The 21,348-nt window shown below is 36.9% G+C and overlaps 1 protein-coding gene and 1 long non-coding RNA gene across 9 annotated transcripts in view; one reads left to right on the top strand and one right to left on the bottom strand.

Annotated features, from left to right (window-relative positions):
- Positions 1 to 11,407, top strand: part of LOC110470011 (uncharacterized) — a 32,747-nt gene extending 21,340 nt beyond the window's left edge. Inside the window, exons 2-3 of the long non-coding RNA XR_002465338.2 lie at positions 4,059 to 4,100; positions 11,384 to 11,407. This is a non-coding gene — a long non-coding RNA (uncharacterized LOC110470011). The remainder of the gene's footprint in view (positions 1 to 4,058; positions 4,101 to 11,383) is intronic.
- The window catches only part of CNTN5 (contactin 5), a 592,231-nt gene that overhangs the window by 562,831 nt on the left and 8,052 nt on the right, over positions 1 to 21,348 (bottom strand). The window lies entirely within an intron of this gene.

The raw sequence follows: 21,348 nt of genomic DNA, 5'->3' as shown, positions 1-21,348 counted from the left end.
CCCCAAAAAAACACCGAAAGTTCATGCCAGTGGCCCACAGGAACCTGGAACATTGCATTCCAGTGCTGGAGGGAATGAAAAGACTGAGCGAGCCAAGTTACACCTCACAACAAGAACTTTCTGAATTTGCCATCTCTTCAGAACAGAAAGAAGTTCTATTATTTAATATTAATCAATTTTTATGCTTCTGAATACTTTGCTAAATAAACTGTTTTTTCCACTTTTCTCCAAAGGAATCTTTTCCTGGACTGGTGGGAGGAAAGGACACTTGAATTTGCTTTTCTAGAGAAATTCCCATTTGGAAGTTTCCTCCAAAATTTTTCTTAAACCAAGACACCATCTTGAATAATTATAATCAAAACTCATACTCTCAACCATGCTTGCATCCTGATTCACACAGTCCTTACAGATAATGAAATTCAGCCTGAAAAAACAATGTTGTGCACATGATAAGTGAGTATTTCTATAAATAAATTTAGAATCCTATTAACATTTTTACTGACTTGATAAATCTGCCCCTTTAGAAGATCCTGTCCCACTGAAATTCATTCAACATTTTCAAGAAGAGAGTTTCTTGTAATGGGTGTCAGTGTCTGAATTAAATAGCATCTGATGTTAAATACCTGAATTCAAGAACATAAACTTCAAGACTTTGTTAAAGGGAGCAAAGAAAAATATCTTTGAAATTCGAGTTTCAAGTATTCAGATATGTAAATTACTTCTGAGGGAACACAAACAGATGAAAAATGCCCCTGGAAAGGCTGCATGTGTCCATATTCAGTTTTACACTAGTTTATCGCTGAGATAAATCGATGGCAGTTTTTCATGTTCAAATACAAGCAAAACTTGTAAGTGATTTCAAAAAATTATTAAATAATCATTGGAGATTCTCACTATATTGCAACACAGTAAAAGTAGAAGTGGAGATTATACTAAAATCCTGTGCAATGCAACTCAGTGAATGTTGCGAAATGTAAAAAGGGCATAATCAATAAGACAAATGCAACTACATCTAACTGAAGTATGACACAAGAAAATATTAAAATAAAAAGTCTTTTATAGCTAGTGGTTCTTTAAACCCAAATACTGAAGCTGAAAGGTGAAAATCTGAGTGCATCAAGAGATCCAGTTCAGAAATTGCAACTGAAAAGAGACAACCCAGAGGCAACATTCATTCAAACTCTGATGATCTGTCTGAAAGAATAGAGCCTGAGGACAAAAAATATTTAGACCCTTGCAGTAAATTTGAAAGAAGAGATCTTTAGATAGGAATTGCACAGGCCTTAACAATGAGCTGGGATGCAGAGATCTTCAGGACAGCCTCTCGTCAGGACCTGAGACTGGAAAACTATGGAGTTAGCAGGGGACTATGTGCACCCGGGAGTCTCTGATAACGAGCTTCACTGAACCTCTGTTATGTTCTGGCCATCACCAAATACTGAATTGAAATTAATGCATGGCACTGCATACTGAAAGATTAGAGTAAAAGAAAAACCAGGAGAGGCATCATAGCTGGTCCAAGACCGAAGCTGCCTCCTTCAGTGTAAATCCAATCTATCAAGTCACATTTACAAAACTCAAAGAGCTTGCCTAATGTGTGTTATGTCTCATCAAATGGCACTGTCATTTTTTCAGGATATTCAAAACTCTACAGTAAAATTTGAAAAAGTTGACTTTCTCTTCACTATACATGGACTATATAACTTCTTTTTCTTTATTTTGTCTTACTAGTATACACTGTGTGGTGATCTATAAATTTAAAGGAAAAATATTAAATAAAATATTACCCAGTAAAAGAGTTTTGTAAAGGTGTTGTTTTGCAAAGGAAAAAAATCTGACCTAATAAATTTTTACAATTGTTCTGCCTTTCTAAAAAAATTAACTTTATACATTAAGATTTTCAGGATCATACACAATCTGCCTAAGTTAGACACCCTGGTATAAAAAAGAGATATGTTTCTTTCCCATTGCAGAATTCAGGATCCTAAAATTCATTCATAAAGCAGCTGAGTGAAAGAAACACCCTAGAGGTCTCTTGAGGGTGTCTCAGAAACCCAATAGTGGACAGCTGCTCTGAAGGCAGTCTAAGAAAGGAGATTTTAGAGTTCTGCTCCCTGGAATTCCTCTGTGTTCAGCCAAGTGGCATCTAATGTTGTAGACACCCACTGGTAGCTAGTGGGTGTTAATCACTAGCATAACCAAAGCATAAGCTCTGGAGTAACCCTAAAGAACTGAAAAATGAGTATCTCTTTAAATGCTTAATAACTTTCAGTGCTATATCCTTCTATGACATACTGAATCAGGTTTCAATTTCTTTGGTGTTTTCTTTCTTTCTTTTCCTAGAAAGTACCCTCAATTAAAAGCATGACCACTTTTCAGAGGTCACTTGCAAAAGTTTTCAAGTTATACAGGGGTTTGTTATAATATTTAAACCCTTGCAAACATATGCTGAATATGCTATTTCTTGATAGGAAATATTAAGATTTCTAAACTTTATCTTTATTCTCATTATCCTTAAACTAGTTCAGGTTTTAATTTAGAAATGAAATGACTTGCAGATTCTTCTCATGGCCACAGAGTCTTTCGTCCTTTAATGAGGTAGCAGTTGATGCCTCTTAATGGGAATGTCTGACTGTTCTGCTTCACAGCAATTCTTATATATTCAAGAATTATGGAAGTAATCGCGTTCTGTAGAAATACATCCCACTACAGCGAGTGATATGGTTCTCAGATTTCCAATTTACATGTTTTAAATTAATAGCTGTTTACTCTGCTGTACAATAAAAAGGGTAGTTATCACTGGAGCTAATTCATTACACAGTACTTTATTTCTGAGATTCACAGTCTTTCCATGTACAGGACACAAAGTAAGCAATTACAATAAGCATATATCTGTCAAGATATAAGGTAACATTTAGATTACCTAAGCCACTTTCTGCAAAGACTCATCACCATGCCATTTAAAAGACTTTAAAGAATGTGTTTGCCTTCTGAAATTGATTAGGAAAAAGGCAAAATGGCAGAAATTGAGGACAAGAGCTTAAAGCACCAAAAATCTAATTTTTAACATAATGTAGATTTCATTCTCTACTGGTTTAATTCATACCATTTGTTCAGCACTGCCTTCAGCATTTAAGGGAAAATAAGACTGAATGATATTGCTTGCTCTGTAACATAGCAGTCAATAAATATTCTTTAACATACATTTAATCAATGTACTTCTTAGCACAGGAAAAATGTAAGTATCTTTATTTATTCTTCAGAAAAGTTAAGATCTGCTTTTTGGTCTCTGGAGTATTACCACATTGGTTGTAAGCAGAACAGGCAATACAAACAACCAGAGAAAGAAAATCCTAAGAAGGGAACCATCATCTACCTGGTATTTTTTCAGGCTTGCAGTGTTTTCTCTGATTTAAGGGGAGAGGGATAGTGGGGACTGTTTAGAAAAATTGGGCTAAATATTGAAATAGAAAAAGATTCCCAGTTAAAGATGGCTATAGATGGCCTATGATGCACAGATTAATTTAAACAACAAAGCCTAAATATAGGCAAAAAATAAATGTTCTTCAAATGCTACTTGCTTTGTTGCTTGTTTTATCAACATTTGTCATGATTAAATATGCATAAATACTACAGCTAGAGTATAGGAAAATATATTAGAGATTTTAAAGGGAAACTACTAGTATTGAATGATTGGTAGTATTAATTTAATCCATCTGTATGTATATTGCTGCAATGCTGAAAGAAAAACACAAACACAGGCGAAGACTTCTGAATTACAAAACTGTCAGTATTCCTCAAAGCTGTTGGCAATGTTCACCTTTATAGTATTTGGGTCCTTAGTTGAAGTCAGTGTGGTTTTGTTGCACAGCTCATGATGGAAGAAGAGTTTAATATAGTTGGAAGGATTTTTGCATAATATACATGTTCTTTCATAGAGATTTTTTTAATTGCTTCTCTCAATTACTACTCTAAATTTGAATTAAACTACACAATTCATGGAGTTTTACAAGGAAAAAGTGATTAATTCTTGAATGTACGCTATTTCTCCCTTTTAGAATTCTCTACTGCTGAACCCTTAGAAATATTTATCTATTAAGGTAAGTTTTGTTATATGTTTTAAGCATTATCACTTTGATGCCTTTTGTATAAGTTATGTGATCCTCTATCCTCCTTTTCTTAAATGCAAATAATGAATGTGCTATGTAAATGGGACAGTCTGAAAGATAAATTGTACTACAGTCTTAGAACTCTCAGTAACTAAAAGCACTGTCACATCATGGAAGTATTGAAAATAGCTGATTATTATTTAACAAAGGAAAAGATGATTCTGAGCATGAGCAACTTTATGTTCTCTCATTAAAGAAGTTGATCTACTAAAAGACTTCAAAGCTTCACTATTGCTGTTTGAGAAATGTGATGTTTACTTCTTTAGTCAACAAAGCAAAATATTAAAACTGATTTTTTTTATTTAATGCAAAATATTTTCAAGATGCAATATCTCATTTCTCAGTTCAAAATCTGAGAAAATGTAATTAAATTTTTGATTTAATAAGGTATTTGAAGAAATAAGAGATGCTATAAATTTGCAAAAAATAATGTCTAATGTTCAACACTATGCAAAATTCAACTCTATTTGAAGATTTACTTCAGCTGATGGCTCAGACACTGAATTAGGATTTTTTCAAAATATCACAGCCACATTCATGATTCTGAAATACAGATCTAGCTAATAGATCTGAATACATATGACTGCAATAGAAAAGATACATGTAGAACTCATTGTAGCATCTGGTCCCTCTTGTAGTTTAGGTCATATTCCATTCAATCTTTGAACCAGTATAAACAGTGTGATGACATCTTAGGAAGTACAAGCTGTAGCTGTGCATTGACTGCAAAATGCTTTGGGCAAAATGAAAGACTTGAAAAGGGTTATCTGGAAATTACTTTACATGCATGATTTTATTATGCTACTGAATTATAGAAAGGGCAGTTCATTCCTGTCATTCACGAGCCTGTCACTGTAAGCAAAAATAAGAAGTAGGTTTTTACATATGTATGTAAACAAAATTCTTATGTATATATGCATGTATATACACATAATGCAAACTTGTACAGAGCTTCTTCCTAAATACACCTTTTAAAAATCTAAATCTGAAATTTTAAATGCAATGCTGATTTCATTCAGCTCCATATGACAAGTAAATTGGGAATCGAGATCTCCTATTTGAGTATTTAAGGATGATGATTTCGTTTTCCTAAACCTTTTAATTTACTTTTAAGTTATAAATCATTGAGTTATTACTAATGAAAACTAAATACTGTTTTAAGGTAAAAAAATTTTTCACTTAATTTAGTAAGACATGAGATCTTTTGTTTGCCTTTTGTTTGCTTGCAGGGGTACTTTATCTGTAAATATCTCAGAACATATGAAATTTATGTTAGGAAGATTTACACTGTTGAAGTAATCACTCAAAAATGTAAAATACAGAATCAAATACCCCAGGAGAGAAAAAAATCAGTCATATTTTCATTTCAAATAGTGATTTCAATACTTTAGAGTCAACACAGAAATTATGTAATAACATTTCAAAAGAAATACAATGAACAACATATTGGAAAAGGTTTACCACCTTTAACCAGAACATTCTCCTATTTTGTCAAACACTTTTTACTGCTTTTGAAAAAATTGATCTGTAAACAAAACACTGCACTGCCTTGACAAACAAGGCAACACTTGACATGAATTCATGAATAGAAAGCAATGTTACTGCCAGTTTTAAAAATGTAGCACATGCTAATATTTTGAAAGCCTAATTAACACATTGGGAGCGTTTCTACTGAGTTCAGGAAGGCTATGGTGTCCATCTTAGTGTGCATCTCACTACGCTTGTCAGAGAAAGCAGGTGATGTGACTCTACATGCATTTAAACATCACCAGCTCAGGCTCAGTAATACAAACATTCCTCTAGATGTAGTCACTGGAGATTTTCAAGATGGATAACTATCATATCTGTTTCACAGACAGTGAGACTAAGGCTCAGAGGCTTTACAATTCCCACTGCAACTGCCTTGTAGACTCTCTCTCCTCGGTCAGTGTAGAGCGCTCCATCTTCCCATGCTACAGCATTTTTACTAAAACCTTGGAAAATTAAAAAAAAAAAATAATGTCTGTTTGAGAATACAAAGAATGGCTACAGAATTCCTAGAAAGTATTTATCCTGACCTTAAGAGCAAAGCATTTAATGTATTTTTCTTTGTTAGCAAAATCTCCTTTGATACAAGGATAAACAGTGAAAAAGACCTGTCCAATTACTTTCCATAGATCATAAAATCATAACATTGATTAGATCAGAAAAGACCCTAAGGACCTTAAGTCCAACCATTATCCCAGAACTGCCAAGTCCATCACTAAATCATGATCCTAAGAACCACATCCACAAGACTTTACCTCCAGGGATGATCATTCCACCACATCCCTGGACAACCTGGTTCAATGCTTGATAATCCTTTTATAGAAGAAATTTTTCCTAATATCTAGTCTAAATATGCCTTGGTGCCACTTGTGTTTTCCCCTTGTCCTGCCACTTGCTACCTGGGAGAAGAGACTGACCCCACCTGGCTACACCCTTCTTCAGGCAGTTGTGGAAATAGGGTGCCCCTGAGGCTCCTTTTCTCCAGGCTAAACACCCCCAGCCCTTCAGCTGCTCCTCACAGGATCCGTGCTCCAGACCCTTCCCCTCTGGACCCACTCCAGCCCCTCAATGTCTTTCTTGCAGTGAGAGGCCCAGAATTGAGCACACTACTCAAGGTATGACCTCAGCAGTGCTGTGTACAAGGGGACAGTCACAGCCCTGGTCTTGTTTGCCACAGCAGTGCTGATCCAGGCCAGGTTTCCATTGGCCTTCTTGGTCACCTGGGTCATGTTCAGCTGCTGTTGACCAGCACCCCCAGGTCCCCTTCCATTGGGCAACTTCCCAGCCCCTGCTTCCAGCCTGTAGCACTGGGGATGTTGTGACCCAAGTGCAGGATGCAGCACTTGACCTTACTGAATCTCATCTAATTGACTTTGGTCCATCAATCCAACCTATCCACATCCCCCAGTAGAAGCTTCCTACCCTCCAGAAGATCAACACTTCCATCCAACTTGGAGTCATCTGCAATCTGAGGGTGCACTCCATTTCCTCATTCAAGTTGTTGATAAACGGGGTTGTCTCCAATGCTGAGCCCTGGGAAGCACCAGCTGTAACTGGCCCCAAGCTGATGTAACTCCAGTCACTCTGAGCCCGGCTGTCCAGACAGTTTTTTACCCAACAAAGTGTACTCCTGTCCACACCACACACAGCCAGTTTCTTCAGGAGAGCACTGTGGGAAATGGTGTCAAAGGCTTTATAAAGTCCATGTAGACAATAACCAAAACCTTCCTTTCATCTACTAAGCAGGTCTACTTGTCATAGAAGGAGAGCAGGTTGGTTAAGCAAGACATGACTTTCCTGATTATCCCACCTGTTCTACATGATTGCATTCAAGATGATCTGCTCCATGTCGTTCCTCAGAACCAAAGTCAGACTGACAGGGTTATTGTTCTCCAAATCCTCCCTCTGCCATTTTTATAGATGGGCGTCATACTGGGTAACCTCCACTCACCTGGGACCTCTCCAGTTAGCCAGGGCTGCTGGGAAATGATCTGCTATGCAAGTATAAAATCTACACCTAATTAATTAATAATTAGCATAAAGAATATGATCTTTCTGAAGGTAGGATCAAATAAGTGGGCTGATGGAGACAGCTGCAAAGTACATATAGATGCTGGGAGTTCCTAGGTGTGTTTGAAGTTTTAAAGGGAAACATCAACAGAAAAGAGATTAAAACACTGAATGGACTGCATTCCTTTGAAAGTTACTATAGGTGATGTATTGAAATATCAAAACTGACACAGTAATTTCTGACATTTGGGTAAGTAAATATTTCCCTGATCCTACCCAGCATAATTGATCATTAGCTTTCCTTCAGTGTCTTTTCTGCCTGTATTTTTAGAAATAAAATTTACAGGAAGGACACATTCTGGGACATAGCATCCCCTCTCATGCTGTAGGTCAAATAAAATACTGTAGTAAAGATGTAATAAATTAAGTTAGATTTTCAGAAGTATATTATTTTATGCTGTGTCAGCTAAACCAATTTAAAACATAAAGCAGAGATACATCATCTGCCACTGAAGAGAGACAAAGAGAGCCACTGGCAGCTAAGCTTTTCTGAAGGCCACTTATATTCAGCATCTGAATTTGGATTTTGGAGCCTACCTCTGTGTTCTCACCAAATACCCTTAAACTTTTCAGAACTCCTTTTTTTTTTTTTATAAAATGATCCCAGATAAATTCAGTAAAAAACAAACACACTTCGCATTTCCTGCAACAGTTTATATAATAATTTACCTTAATGTCACTATATGATTTATAACAAATAGATATTGTTACTCTGCTATTCTTTCCTAATCACAATACTTGTGCACAGTGTGGTGCTATGTCCCATGGTCTGCCTAGAGATTTTGTGATGTCAATGCTGAAGCTAAATCTTTGAAACCACCTACCTAACACAAGGGCATATGTAAACAAGCCTTCTGTCACTCCTCGGGCCTCTTGCCTTTTCCCACAGCTTTCTGCCAGCAGCATTGTTAGAGAATCACCATCCACTTTCCCACTCAATCCAAGTTCCTCCTTCCCTCCTACCCCAACATTTCACTATGCTTGAGCACATTAAAGAGGAAGGCTTTTAATCTTGATGCAAGGGTAGGGCTGTGGTAATTTTCTCTCCTTCTTCACTGAAACATAATGTCAGTCTTTTCTGAGGAAAAGTCCAAGGGGAATGTTCTCACACTACTGCAAAAAACTCCCAAATCAAATAGTATTACTTATTGAGTAACTCAGTTAGTCTACCTCCTATTTAAAGAGTAATTTATTGGTGTTATTCCTGTTGAGCATCTTCTTAATCCAAAACTGCAAGTTTATTTGCAGTCCAATTCATGTGCTGTGGAATCAACACATAGTGAATGCACACAGCACCTCATAAAAATAATGTAGAGTCCAGCAAGATGTGGCAGTCCAACTCCTGGCAGTGTTTCTATTGATTTATAGGATATTTTTGTTAGCATTCAAAAATGGCAGAGAGAATGCTAAAGTAGAAAATTTGCAAATGAAATGGAAAAACATAAGGAACACTCATCTTCTCTTGAAAAATTCTTGTGTGTAAGGAAATTAAAATTTGCATGCATTTGTATTCCAAGGAAATGACTGGGCAGAGGATAATATCCCTACATGAATTTTAAAGCTTTCAGATATTTCAGACACAAACATTTCTAACAATTTTAATAAAATTGCTTTGTAGATAATGCACTGTGTTTGCCTGTTACAGAACACCTGCTTCATAATGCTCAATCACGACATTAGAAAAAATAATTAAAATATATTAAATTCGTAATACTCCATCGTTCTGCGTAATGCAACATTTAGTGCTAAAGAGCAGCTATTGAATGACACTTCCAGTGAATGGAGCCAGAATGTCTGGTCATTAGATGATAGCAGCAATATTTTACATAGTAAGCAGATGTCAAATGAATTCATCAATACAAATAGAAATCTCCTTAATAGGATCTAAACTCCATCTTTTAAAACATCAGTAATTTAATTATGCTTTCCATACACAAAGGACAAACTTATATTTTTTACTGGAAATTACTTTTGGTTTGGGGTTCTAAAACAATAAAATGAGGAATAAAAGAAAGCAAACATTCAGGAAAGTCTGGAAAGGAAGTACAGTTCTTTCATTTGGGATGAGTTATAACACATTTGCCATCATCTTCTAGACCACCAGTAGACAGAAAATGACACTGCTACAGTGATACCCAGTACAAACACATATACAACCCATTTCCCTGTGGATAATTCTCTTACATGAAAATGTTGTATGGCATAAACTAGTATATATTTATAATTGAAAGAAAATAGGTAATTAGGATAATCTGTTGCTTTTTTCACTCTCATCCTTCCTTTTTAAATGATGCCTTTCCAAAAATTAAAATAGAATGAAATCTCATGGGCTTGTTTGAATCTGCATAATACCATTCCAGATGCTCTGCTTTATCTTTGGCTTTCAGTAACAATTAGGCAAAACACAGTATTTAATTTGGAGGCCCAATTTTTTAAGTATGGGGAGTCCTGAATTACACAGAATAGAATTCAACAGAATTCAGACCATGTAGTCTGAAATATCATACACAATTCCCTTGTACTTCTGTCATAAAAAACGCCATCTAATCCTTTTGTCTTCTTGTAGTGGTTCTCCTGACATGTATTCCAATCTGTTTGGGTTTTTGTCTATGGTGACGGTTTTCCTCAACATTCTTTCTGGTGCAGAATCCTACAAATGGATTCAACAAAACAAGAAAAATTATTATCTCTGTATAAATTAAATTTTCTACCCATTACTGATGCATTTTCTCTGTATTATCCTACAAATATACTGCTTTTTGATGCTCTTTGAGGTAAATTGTTGTCTTTGAGAAAAAATATCTACATAATGACCAAATTTGCCCTATCCTTTCACAGAATTGGAAGGGCTTTTCCCTTGATTCTCCAATACTCTCTATATGACTAGTCAGAAATTTTCACAGATAAAATTAAACAGCTTTTTTTTTTTTTTTTTTTTGTTCCAGTCTGCCCTCTGGACTCACCTTGCTATAATAATATTCTGGCCTACTTTCTGTTTAACATACTTTTGATAGTTTCATCATAGTCAAATAATTATTGATATCAAGCCTATAATTAAGGTAATAAAATTATCTTTGGCTCTTATGTAATTATACTTCTTCTGCATTTTTATTGTCTACCACTCTTCAGAAAATTGAAATATCACCTGCATCATCCAGTTCATAATTTACATTTGATTGAGGCTGTACCAGATTGTCAACTGTGGTCCCTTCCAACTTTGCCATTCTGTGATATGTAAGATCACACACACTTTATTAGTTTGAGCTTCCTTGTACAATTAGAGTTTATTGCAAAAGTCTGAACAGATTGCCCACTGTGTAAGAGGAATAGACTGTAAGTAAAAGGGGATGCTTCTAGCTGTAATTTTTCAGTTATGAGTGTGCTACCTAAAACCACACTTTACAATACAACCTAGGCAGGCTGGCTAGGGATGAGGCAATCTGCAAGAGGCTGATTTGTTGGAGGTATGAACTGCAGTTCATACCTTTCCTTATTAGTTCTAAAGTAAATGAAACGGCAACTGGAGATAAACTAAATAAGTCCTTGTGAGACCATAGAAACTAAGGTTTGTGGAGTGCTTGGATCTACTGCTGACTGTTTGATTATTTTCTATTTAGCAGATACATTTCTGGCAGCAGAACAGAGCACTCCCTCCCATTGATTCAATTCTTAGGAGCAATGAAACCTTCTACAGCATTCAGCTGGAAGCTTCCTCTGTGTCCATTCAGCAGAAACAAGCTAATTCCTTCCTGCACAAATCAGAGACCACTAACCATGCAATGGCAACATACCTGTGCGTTTTCCCATTCCCTGGCCCCTTCACAAAACTGAACCCATGACTCACACGTGGGGGATGGCTCAAACTACAGACAGTCCAGTAATGAAAGTTATCCTCTTGCATTTCAACAGAATGAGTGTTGTACTTTTGTTTTAAAAACATAACTCTCTAAAGAAGAGATTCAGTGACATGCACTGTTAATGACTGGGTCAAACTGTGGTGGCGTCAACAGGATATAGGGCTTGTCCTGGTCATCACTGCTTGCCTCTGGCATGCTCTAAGCATCTGCATGCTGAGCATACATATTTTGGCTTCTGTCTGGTGTCTGACCCTTCTCCTATTCTACAGTTAGTTTCTGTGATAGAAAAGGTTTCAAGATCTTACTCTGGTAGCCAAGAAAGCCGATAATGATATATGATACCTCTAATAACCTTACTATTCAGCCTATTATTTCATAGGTTCATGTGCCAGTGTAGATAACATGTTAGGAAAAATCGTAAAATAAAAAGAGTCTTCATGTGCTACTTTGTCATACTCATAGCCTGGATTTTCTCTGCAGCAATTATTGTCTGAATTTTCAGATCAATCTTTAATTTTCACCAATAGAATTACTAAAAAAATAGCACTTTAAAAGTGCATCTATGATATACTCCCCTATTTTTATATTCCTGTTGATTTCTGAAATGACCATGATAGGAGAAAGAAGGATGTGCTAATGAAACACAATCCCATTTTAGTGACTGTGTCTACAGCCAACAGCTGCCACTCTGGTATCGACTGAAGCTTTCATATTGCCAGAAGCCTTCTGAATATTAGAAGCTGGACTTTACACAAATTCTTTTCCTCCTGTGAGGAGGTTCAGACTTGCCATTGTCCATTTGAAAAATGGACAAAGTGCCCACAATTTTCACATGCTCCACATGCATTGCAATTACTGCAGTTCCTCTGCATGGCTCCTGTTGAGATGTAGATGCCGGCCTGAACTATTCAGAGCTACTGGCACAATAATTCAGAGAATTCCCTGGTACACATCACTGAAATTCATTGTTGCATGCAGAAGTGTGCATGAGTGTGAACATATGTTGGTCTGTGTAAATAAATCCTTTCCTGGCCTCTGTAGTGATGTAGTGACCCTGTAGCTGATGCTATGAAGCAGGAAATCCAATTATACCTCACTTAGCATGCAAAACTAAAAATGTTATTATTGGTCATAAAATTATCCAGCCCTTTAAAAAATCAAATCCATGAACTATGTGACTGTACTCCTCAGAGTGACCTCATGCTGTGTGAGGAAGTGCTTCTATTAATTTGTTTTAACTCTGCCTGCAATTATTGCAGGCTGCACTTGGTGTGAAAGAAGTTGGGGATGAAGTGTCTAATTTTCCTTCTAAAATGTCTGGGAATTTTTGTCTGGGTGAAAACTCCTTGAAGTGCACAGAGCTTTCACATACACTATACGGCATTTCCCAAGTCAAAGCGAAACAACATCACCACCAACAATATCTGTTTTCCAAATGTGCACTAAAATGAAATGTCAACAATTTGATGAACAGCTTCTGTAGCAAAACAGCGTGTATGTGACCAAATGGCAACAGACCACTGTTTACATGAAAAATGAACATATTGAAATAAAATTACTCTGAACTGCAACACTCCGTGTTATTTAAAAAAAAAAGTCCCCATTAGAGCCAATAGCAAGCCACATTATCTTTTAAAACCTTGAGCATATATAGATTCATTACATTGACGAATGAGGTAGATGAGAGTTGAGAAAGATCATCGGTATTTACTGTGCTGTGAATTCCTCTCCTAAAACTTCAGTTCCAAGGGGAACACTCGCTCACAGAGCCACAGTGGACAGGCTGAAAACCATGGAGGTTTCAATGACAAGGCACCTGTGTTCAGTCCAGTGCTCTGGAGTATCTTCTTTCTCTGGCTGGAGAGATATTTTATCTCCACTAAAATGAATTCTTTCCCCCAATTCAGCACCTTGGTAATATGAATCTTGACATGATTTACTTCAATTTTCCCATAAATATCCTCTGAACATTAACTTCTATAAATGTATTTCAGGATGCAGGTCCTTGAGGATGCCTGCACAAGCTTGTTTATTTGTATTTGGAGAGCAGAAAAAATGTTGTATTTGTGAGTTTCCCCATGCTGCTAGTAAACTAGACAAGCTTAATGGTGCAGTAAAAAACATATTAATCAAAATTTCAAGTCATATTTTTTATATACTGGTAGCAGAAGTTACAAATAAGACAAACAAAATCCCAGTTGAGATTGAATGCTTGAAAATTGACTGTTTCCTGGTCACTCTCCCTTACTGAGGACAGTCATGTCTCAGAAATTACAGGTGACCATCACAATTCAAAATATTTTGAATTTTACTTGCAAATCTGAAAAAAAATCTGATATTGCCTTTTCCTGTGCACTCATGCATACATGCACTTAAAATAACAGCTTGGGATGCAGAGGCATTTGGCTTGGCAGTCTTGATTAATTAAAGAGGTGTGTACCTCTCTGAGGTGCACACCTCATCTAGTATAGGCTCTACAAACTACCCAAAAATTGTAAACTGCTACTCCAAAAGAGGTGCACCTTATCTCCCATGAAAAGCTGTTACAATTTTTTTCTTAGTCAGTCATGAACATTAAATATCATACAATAAATCTGCTTATTCTGAAAGCTCATGGATTATATTACCTTGGCAACAAAGTGATCTGTTCTAACTGCTTTTTGTTGCCAGTTTTAGAGTTTTCTGTGACACATAAAAAGCCATGAAGAGAGGATGAGCAGTTAACAGACTCCTTCCCTTATGCTTGCATCATCAGTTTCTACAGATGGAAGAATAGATACAGTGTGAAAATGAGGTCTTTGCTCAGAACCAGTTGTGGTTAATATATGAACTGGATTAAAAATAGGTTTTTCTGTTTTATGACAATTGCCAGTCAGGAATGGAATTTTATTTTTAATACAGCAAAATAACATTTTTAATCTGGAAAAGATAAAGTATGTAAAAGACATAAAATATTTGAACAAAATAAAGTGTTTATTTTTTCACATCCACCCTTGGACTTTCATTAATAAATAAGCATCCAAATGTGGTCATCAAAGATTACTACAAACGAATAAATAAAAAATAGAATCACTTAATTTGGAAGCTCCTTTAAGTCTCCCTTTTGTTAAATGACTGTGATAATTTGTTGATTGTTTCCAAAGGGAAAAAAGAAATAGTGACAGTGGTTCAGATAGCTAATGCTTCAGTGCTGTTGTGTTGGTGTGTCATGGTTTGACACTGGCACAATGCCAGTGCCCCCATGAAAATGTGATCCCTCCCTTGAATGCTGTGAAGTGGAATCTAGAACAGAGCAAAGCAGGCCCAAGCTTAATAACTGAAAAAAACTTTATTAAGCTACTACTACAAAAGAAAAAACTAAAGAAGGAAAAAAAAAAACACACAAAGATCAAATGAAAACCTTGCAAAGCATTCCTCCCCCCACCACCCAACTCCAACAAACCACAGTGAGACACAATCTGGACCCCAATCAGGTTTCCACCCTCCAGACAATCAATACTCAGTCCATCGAGGGAACAGAGTCTCTCCTGTGCCACAGACTCCCCAAGAAACACAGCTCCACATCCTGTGCTTCCATGTCACACATGGCACCGCCCGGAGAAAAGTTTGCCATGGTGACCCTTCTCCTTTCCATGCACAGTGCTCTCACCACCAATGCATGGATGGACAGACTGCTTTTAGGACTTTTCCTTTCAAGGATGCCTTGCCAAGAGGGGAGAAAACAACAGTTCAGTTTTTCATTGTTTGGGACCACAGTCCCCCCCATTTTCCCCTGGGGCCGAGGGCTCAAGAACAGAGATCTTCTTCTCTTCTCTTTCCTTTCCAGGACAGGGGGCGCCACCACAAACCCCCTAACCTTTTCTCCGTTCACTCCACTTTTTGTCTTTTTCCCAGCTGAAGCAGGTCTCTTGACTCACTGGCATCCTCAGAAAAAAACAGTCCCTCTTGGAGGAGAAGATTGGTTCAGGTTGTGGCTAACACGGAAAAGTCCAGCCAAAAGCCACTCCTTGTCCCCCTCCCATCTAGAATTCCTCCTTCTAACATCCCAGGGTCCAAGGTGTCCCTCTTCCTCTCTTTCAAACCAAGGAGGGGAAAGGAAAATTCACAAAGCTTTCATTTCTCAAGGAAGGGTTAAAAATCCGAACTCTCGGGATGGCTCGATGCCCGGACATCCAGCAACTCCCACACAACTGGGCACCTTGCAGCTCCCCCCGCTCCTCCTTTCTCGCGGTGGAATTGCTGACAGAACTGCCGATGTCTCTTTCTCTCTCCCTCTCGGGAGAGAAACTCTGGGTGGGGGAAATGGAGACATCCCAGATTTCTTCCACCCTTCCATCTGCAGGGGCTAGCCCGGTTCCAGTCCTTCCACCACCCTTGGGGCTTTCGGCCTACCTTTCTCAGGCCATGGGGGCTTCCCCTCCCCCACCCAGCTCGTGGCTGGGCAGGGGAGGTTTGCACTGCACGCTGACCGGAACCAAAGAGAGCGAGTTCCCCTGGGAATTCTGCTTTTAACCCCTCTGTGTTCTCAGAGGTGTGTCTACTTTCAATTGGTCAATATCTAAATTGACCTTTTCCTTCTGGAAAAAATTCTCCTTCTGTGTCAAATCAAGACATGGTGTCACTGAGAGATGAAAATCTCCCACCCAGCACAAGGATGAGATGGAGCCAATTTCCCACAGAGGCTGTAGCCAAACCCTATCAAAACCTCCTGCCACTTTAGAGCACACTTCCAGGGAACTTCTCCTACTCACATGGAAAGGGACCTGCAGCACTGTCTTTAATGTGTTGAAGGCAGCATGCCCTACTGAAAAGTAAAACCAAAGCTTGATCTTTCTCTAGAAAGTTACCTTACACAAATAACACACCAGGGAGTCATATTAAACATTGTGCAGTGGGTTTTGTACCAAACACTGCAGGTAAGCAAATATTTTTGTGGCTTTCTTGTCAATCCTGCAAATCCAGTGCAAAATATAAAAAACAGTTAAGTCTCTAAATATGATCATGATTAACAAAAAGAGCTGGAGGGAAAACTCTTGTGGGTTACAGCTCAGAAGCCTCATCATGGGCTGCAGTAATAGAGCTAATTTATCAAAGTGGGCAGTAAGAACCTTGCAGATTTTTTTTGGGTTTACACCAGCCAGAAAATAATATTATTCACTAACCTCACATGGCACTGGTTGCATCTCTATTTAGTCTCCTGGAGAAAACAAATGGAGACCCATTTTTCTGCATATTTTATGCCACTGAAAGAGTACTATATTTGACTGAATCAAAGAGATTGTTTAAAAACTTTATTATGTGTTTGTCAAATATTCAATATATTTGTGAGTTTTATAATAAGAAAGATAAAAAAAGAGATATTGGGGTTTACTAGACATAATCTACAAAAATAAGGACATTTTTATGATTAAGGAATGTGTTTTTGAATGTTTCTGATAGAAGTACAAAATGGCTATAATCCAAAAGTACTATTCCATGCCATGAAGTAAAGATTAAGTGTAGTTAGCATTCCTTTCTTCAAGGTACTTGTTCAGGACTGCACCTAAGATTCCTTCACAGAAATGCAGTCAAGGTTTGTTGAGTGTAGGCTTAGTTTAAGATTGTGTACGAAGTTTCTCAGAACATGTGTACTTGTTTCCCTGGGTCAAAGCTGCAATCACTACTGGTTTCAGCATGCTCAACACATAAGCTCTGACTGCTTTCCTGGCAGGGTCTGGGTCTGCTCTTCCCCAGAACAACAATATTTAGAAGAAAAAGCCAATAAATTTGACTAAGAGAGATATTTTTTTTTTAATTTTATTGCCCTGAATATACAGAGGAGTAAATCACTACCTGAGATTTAAATGTACATGAGACGTTTGTCTCCTGTAAGACCTCAAACAAAGATCTAACTAATCAGTTAGTCACTGAGCTGCATTACATACTTTTCTATTCTCTTGCCCTCCTCCCTGATTTTTTACCATTCCTTTTCTGACAGGTCTACCTTTACATACCCTCATTTTCAACATTCATTTTAACACATCATTTCTTGTAGCCCTTGCTGGTCAGAAGCAGTTACAGGAGACTACCTTTTCTCATAGCTCAGCTTTCTTGCTTGAATTGTCAGGGTAATCAGGCACTTTTTAAGAAATGATTGGTCACTCAGAACAAAACATTAAATATTTAAAGTGACACCACACCATTGATAAAGTGAAACCTAAAATGTTTGTTTGCTTTCTGCTAATTATTTTATTTCAAGCAGGCAGACTCAACTGTTTACATTATTAATTAGATCTGTAAAAATGAGCTAAGGACAGGAAATTTTCTTGCTGTTAGCAGTGCTAAGATTAAGCAACAACTCACATTAGCTGTAATGTGAAAACCTTTTTCTCCAAACTGCATCAATACAAAGCTAAGAAAATCATATCAGTTCATATTTCTAAATGGTTTGGAGAGAAGATTATTAATTGTGAAATCTCCGATGTTAATCATTTTTAGGAGGTAAAAGTAATGTTACCAATTTACTGGTGTTTGTGGCTATCTTTGGCTTGAAGTAGGAAATATTCATGTTCTCTAAAGTATTGTGTTTGAACACTAAATGGCTTGAAGGCTTTCTTAAAGGAAAATGGAAGGTGTCCCAAAGGCCATACGATAGCAATATATAATGTTCCACATACAACTTCTACTAGTGACCTATTTCTTTACAGCTATATTTTGCTATAGGAACACCATCATTGGGTTTTGTGATTAGGAATACTGTAATGTGACAAAAGCCACAACAAAAATTCACATTCGTGCTGTAAAGAATTGTGTAAAAATACAATTAGAGTTATAAGTTTTTATATAAATTTTATAGTTTTATTGCACTACTTGAAGTAATACAAGATCCATCAGCTGGTATTTTCCATGATGACCCGAAACTCCATTCCTTTCTGTCAAAAGTTTCACACAGTGGTTGAGTGTTGAATTGCAGTTTAGGGCTAGAAACACTGAAAATTCTCATTTTTGTTAGACATGGGGGTACCGATCCAAAGGGAATGGAAGAGTCTAGTTATAGCTTGCAAAGAGGTGGGAGCACACAGGTCTGGGAACTGCAACTTTTGAGTGTTGCAGAATATAAAGCCTACCACTCTGCTGTGTGTCTCCACAGGACTCTGGAGCCTAATTATAGAGCTGTATGAAAAAGTTCTGCTTGTCAGCAGAACCGGCAGGAGGGGAAAAAATAATATTTTTGCACATTCACAGAAGAATAAAATATTTAGGCAGAAAATCATCATTGCTGCAGATGGACACTTACAGAACAAATATGGGTAATTTTTGTGCAGCTCTGCTTGTCACTAGCATAGCCAGAATATATTTGGTTGGATTTTAAATCCAACCTAGAATTCCTAAGTCACTGCCAGTGGCAAAATATGTTTCATAGAGAAGTCTTGGTAGAGGATTGCAGGAAAATTCAGGGTGGGGAAGCGGTCTTAAGATGAGCAGTCAGGATTCCACCAAATTTAGCATTGCTGAACTTGCTTATGTCAGCAGAGAATTTGTCTCTTGATAGTTTTGAGTCCTTCTGAGTAAAGACTAGCCACAAAAGCCTGATGACAATTACAAGGCAAAATGTGAGGATCTGACCCTATTGAGGCAATGATGAAAGAGATCTAGAAGAGGCATCAGAGAGATGCACAAATTGTTAATGAAAACAGCAATCAGCAGCTGCTAGTGGCCAATAGATTTTATCTGCTTGCTTTCATTATATTCAAAAAGACACTCTTTAAATGCATGCTTTGAGTGAGAAGAAATATTAAAAATTTACTCTATGCCCCAAACATTTCATACAGGTAACTATAGTATTTTTTGGAGAAATATAACTTGACAGGCTGATAGGCACAATACCTGATTCTCAGTGGTGCTCAGGTGAGAGCTTTTACCCAGTATATCAAAAAACCTCAATAACTTAGAACAGCATTTTGTGTGTGTGCTCTGTGACCCTCCACAACACTGATAGAGGGATTATCCATTTGCAGGTGCAAGTCTGTGACACAAAAGGTGAATAATTTATGTGGACTTCCCCCTTCTTCCCCTCACTCAGCACCAAGCAGAGAAAAGGGGATCCATCACTGCATAGTTCTCACAGTTTCTGCATTCCCTGGCCTGTGTTTGCAGCCACTCAGTGAAAAGCCTTGCTCTTAAACTCAAGCTCTAGTGACCTGTACTTTCAGCTTTGGATAAGTGTTTTTCTCTTATGCTTGTTAAATGCAGTGTGAATTTTATGTGAAAGTGCTTTTTTCTTATTCCTTTTTTCTTTCTTTTCCCTTGGCATCATCTAATTTGGCAGTTCTTGGAGTGCTAGAGAGTCTCTTTAATGCATCTCAAGGCACAAGGACTCTGACTTTACTGCAATAACAGAATACATTTATTTACTGCCTTTATAAATGGCAATAGGAACTGATGAAGGATTGTGTTCTCAATACTTCCTTCATCTCCTTCTTTGTCTGACATTAGCAATAAAATACAAATTACAGAAAAGGCAAACCAAGCATACAAATGAAAAAACTAATTTCATGCCAGCCAACGTGTGGGAAAACCTCAGGTGATGAGGAAATAAAAGGAAAATGACAATAAAACAGACTACACTAAGAAGTAATAATTATAACTCAATATACAAATCCAAGAATATCTTTATACACAGTAATTAATAACAGAAAATTTAGTAGAAAGTAATAAAAATGTCCTACAATAGGACCTTTGTTCATAATCTGATAAAGTGTCTGTCTTCTAAAAAAAATGAAAAGAATTCCTATATCTCTTAGTTGCCTTAAAATCTGGCCTATATTATAAAGTAAAACAACTCTGTGTTTAGTGTGCTTGATGCTGGAAGTTGATTTTGTTCTGTTTAATTTTTATTTTCAAGTTAACAGATGAAGTTTTTCTCAGCCAATTCAAAGAAAGTCTCAATAGAAGGTAAACCTTTGTATTTGCTTTGCTGTTATATCATTACAATTCTATATAAAACCCAGAAATAATAAAAAATGTCCTAAATCACTGCCTTACATATAGCTATTTATAGTCTGTTTTTTTCCACTGCAAAATATTCTAGATCTTATTATACCACCTACAGGTAGTTTTTAGATAAACTTGGGATCCCCTGAGCTTCTCAGTTACTCTACTGTAGGTTTCAAAGAGCAAGTGAGTCCATTACACATTTTAGAGAAGTTTCTCATAACCCACACTGTTTTGACTTTAAACCAATCCTCAGAAAAAAAGCCTGCTTTTTTTTTTAAATCTTAGATAATATATGAAACTAGCATGCCATTTTTGATATAGACATTATCTTCAATAAACATCAGGAGTGTTCAACTGACTGTATTTTCTCATATGCCAGCTTTTATTTGATGCAGAATGTGGCATATGAAACTACTAATCATTTTCTGTTGAAACAAAATAACAAAAAACTATGATAAATTTTCTTTCTCTCACACATTATTCTCATTCACAAATCCTATAATCCTATATAATCATGCACATATTGTTTATAATTTCAACATATTTTTGTAAGCTTTGAAAGAAATCCTTGGCAAATTCCTTTACAATTAAAGTTGTGCTGCTTCAAAGGAACTATTTTGCAAAGATTGACAGAGAAAGAATCTTGATAGTAATTTATGGATACTTAATGAAAACTTACAGAGATAACAGACATTAAGTAATGACCTTTCAAGTGTAGACTCTTTAGTGTTCCTATACACTTAATGCTT

Source organism: Lonchura striata, chromosome 1 (assembly GCF_050655825.1).
Source record: "Lonchura striata isolate lonStrDom1 chromosome 1, ASM5065582v1, whole genome shotgun sequence".
NCBI classification, from domain to species: domain Eukaryota; kingdom Metazoa; phylum Chordata; class Aves; order Passeriformes; family Estrildidae; genus Lonchura; species Lonchura striata.
This window is presented reverse-complemented; position numbering and strand designations above follow the sequence as displayed.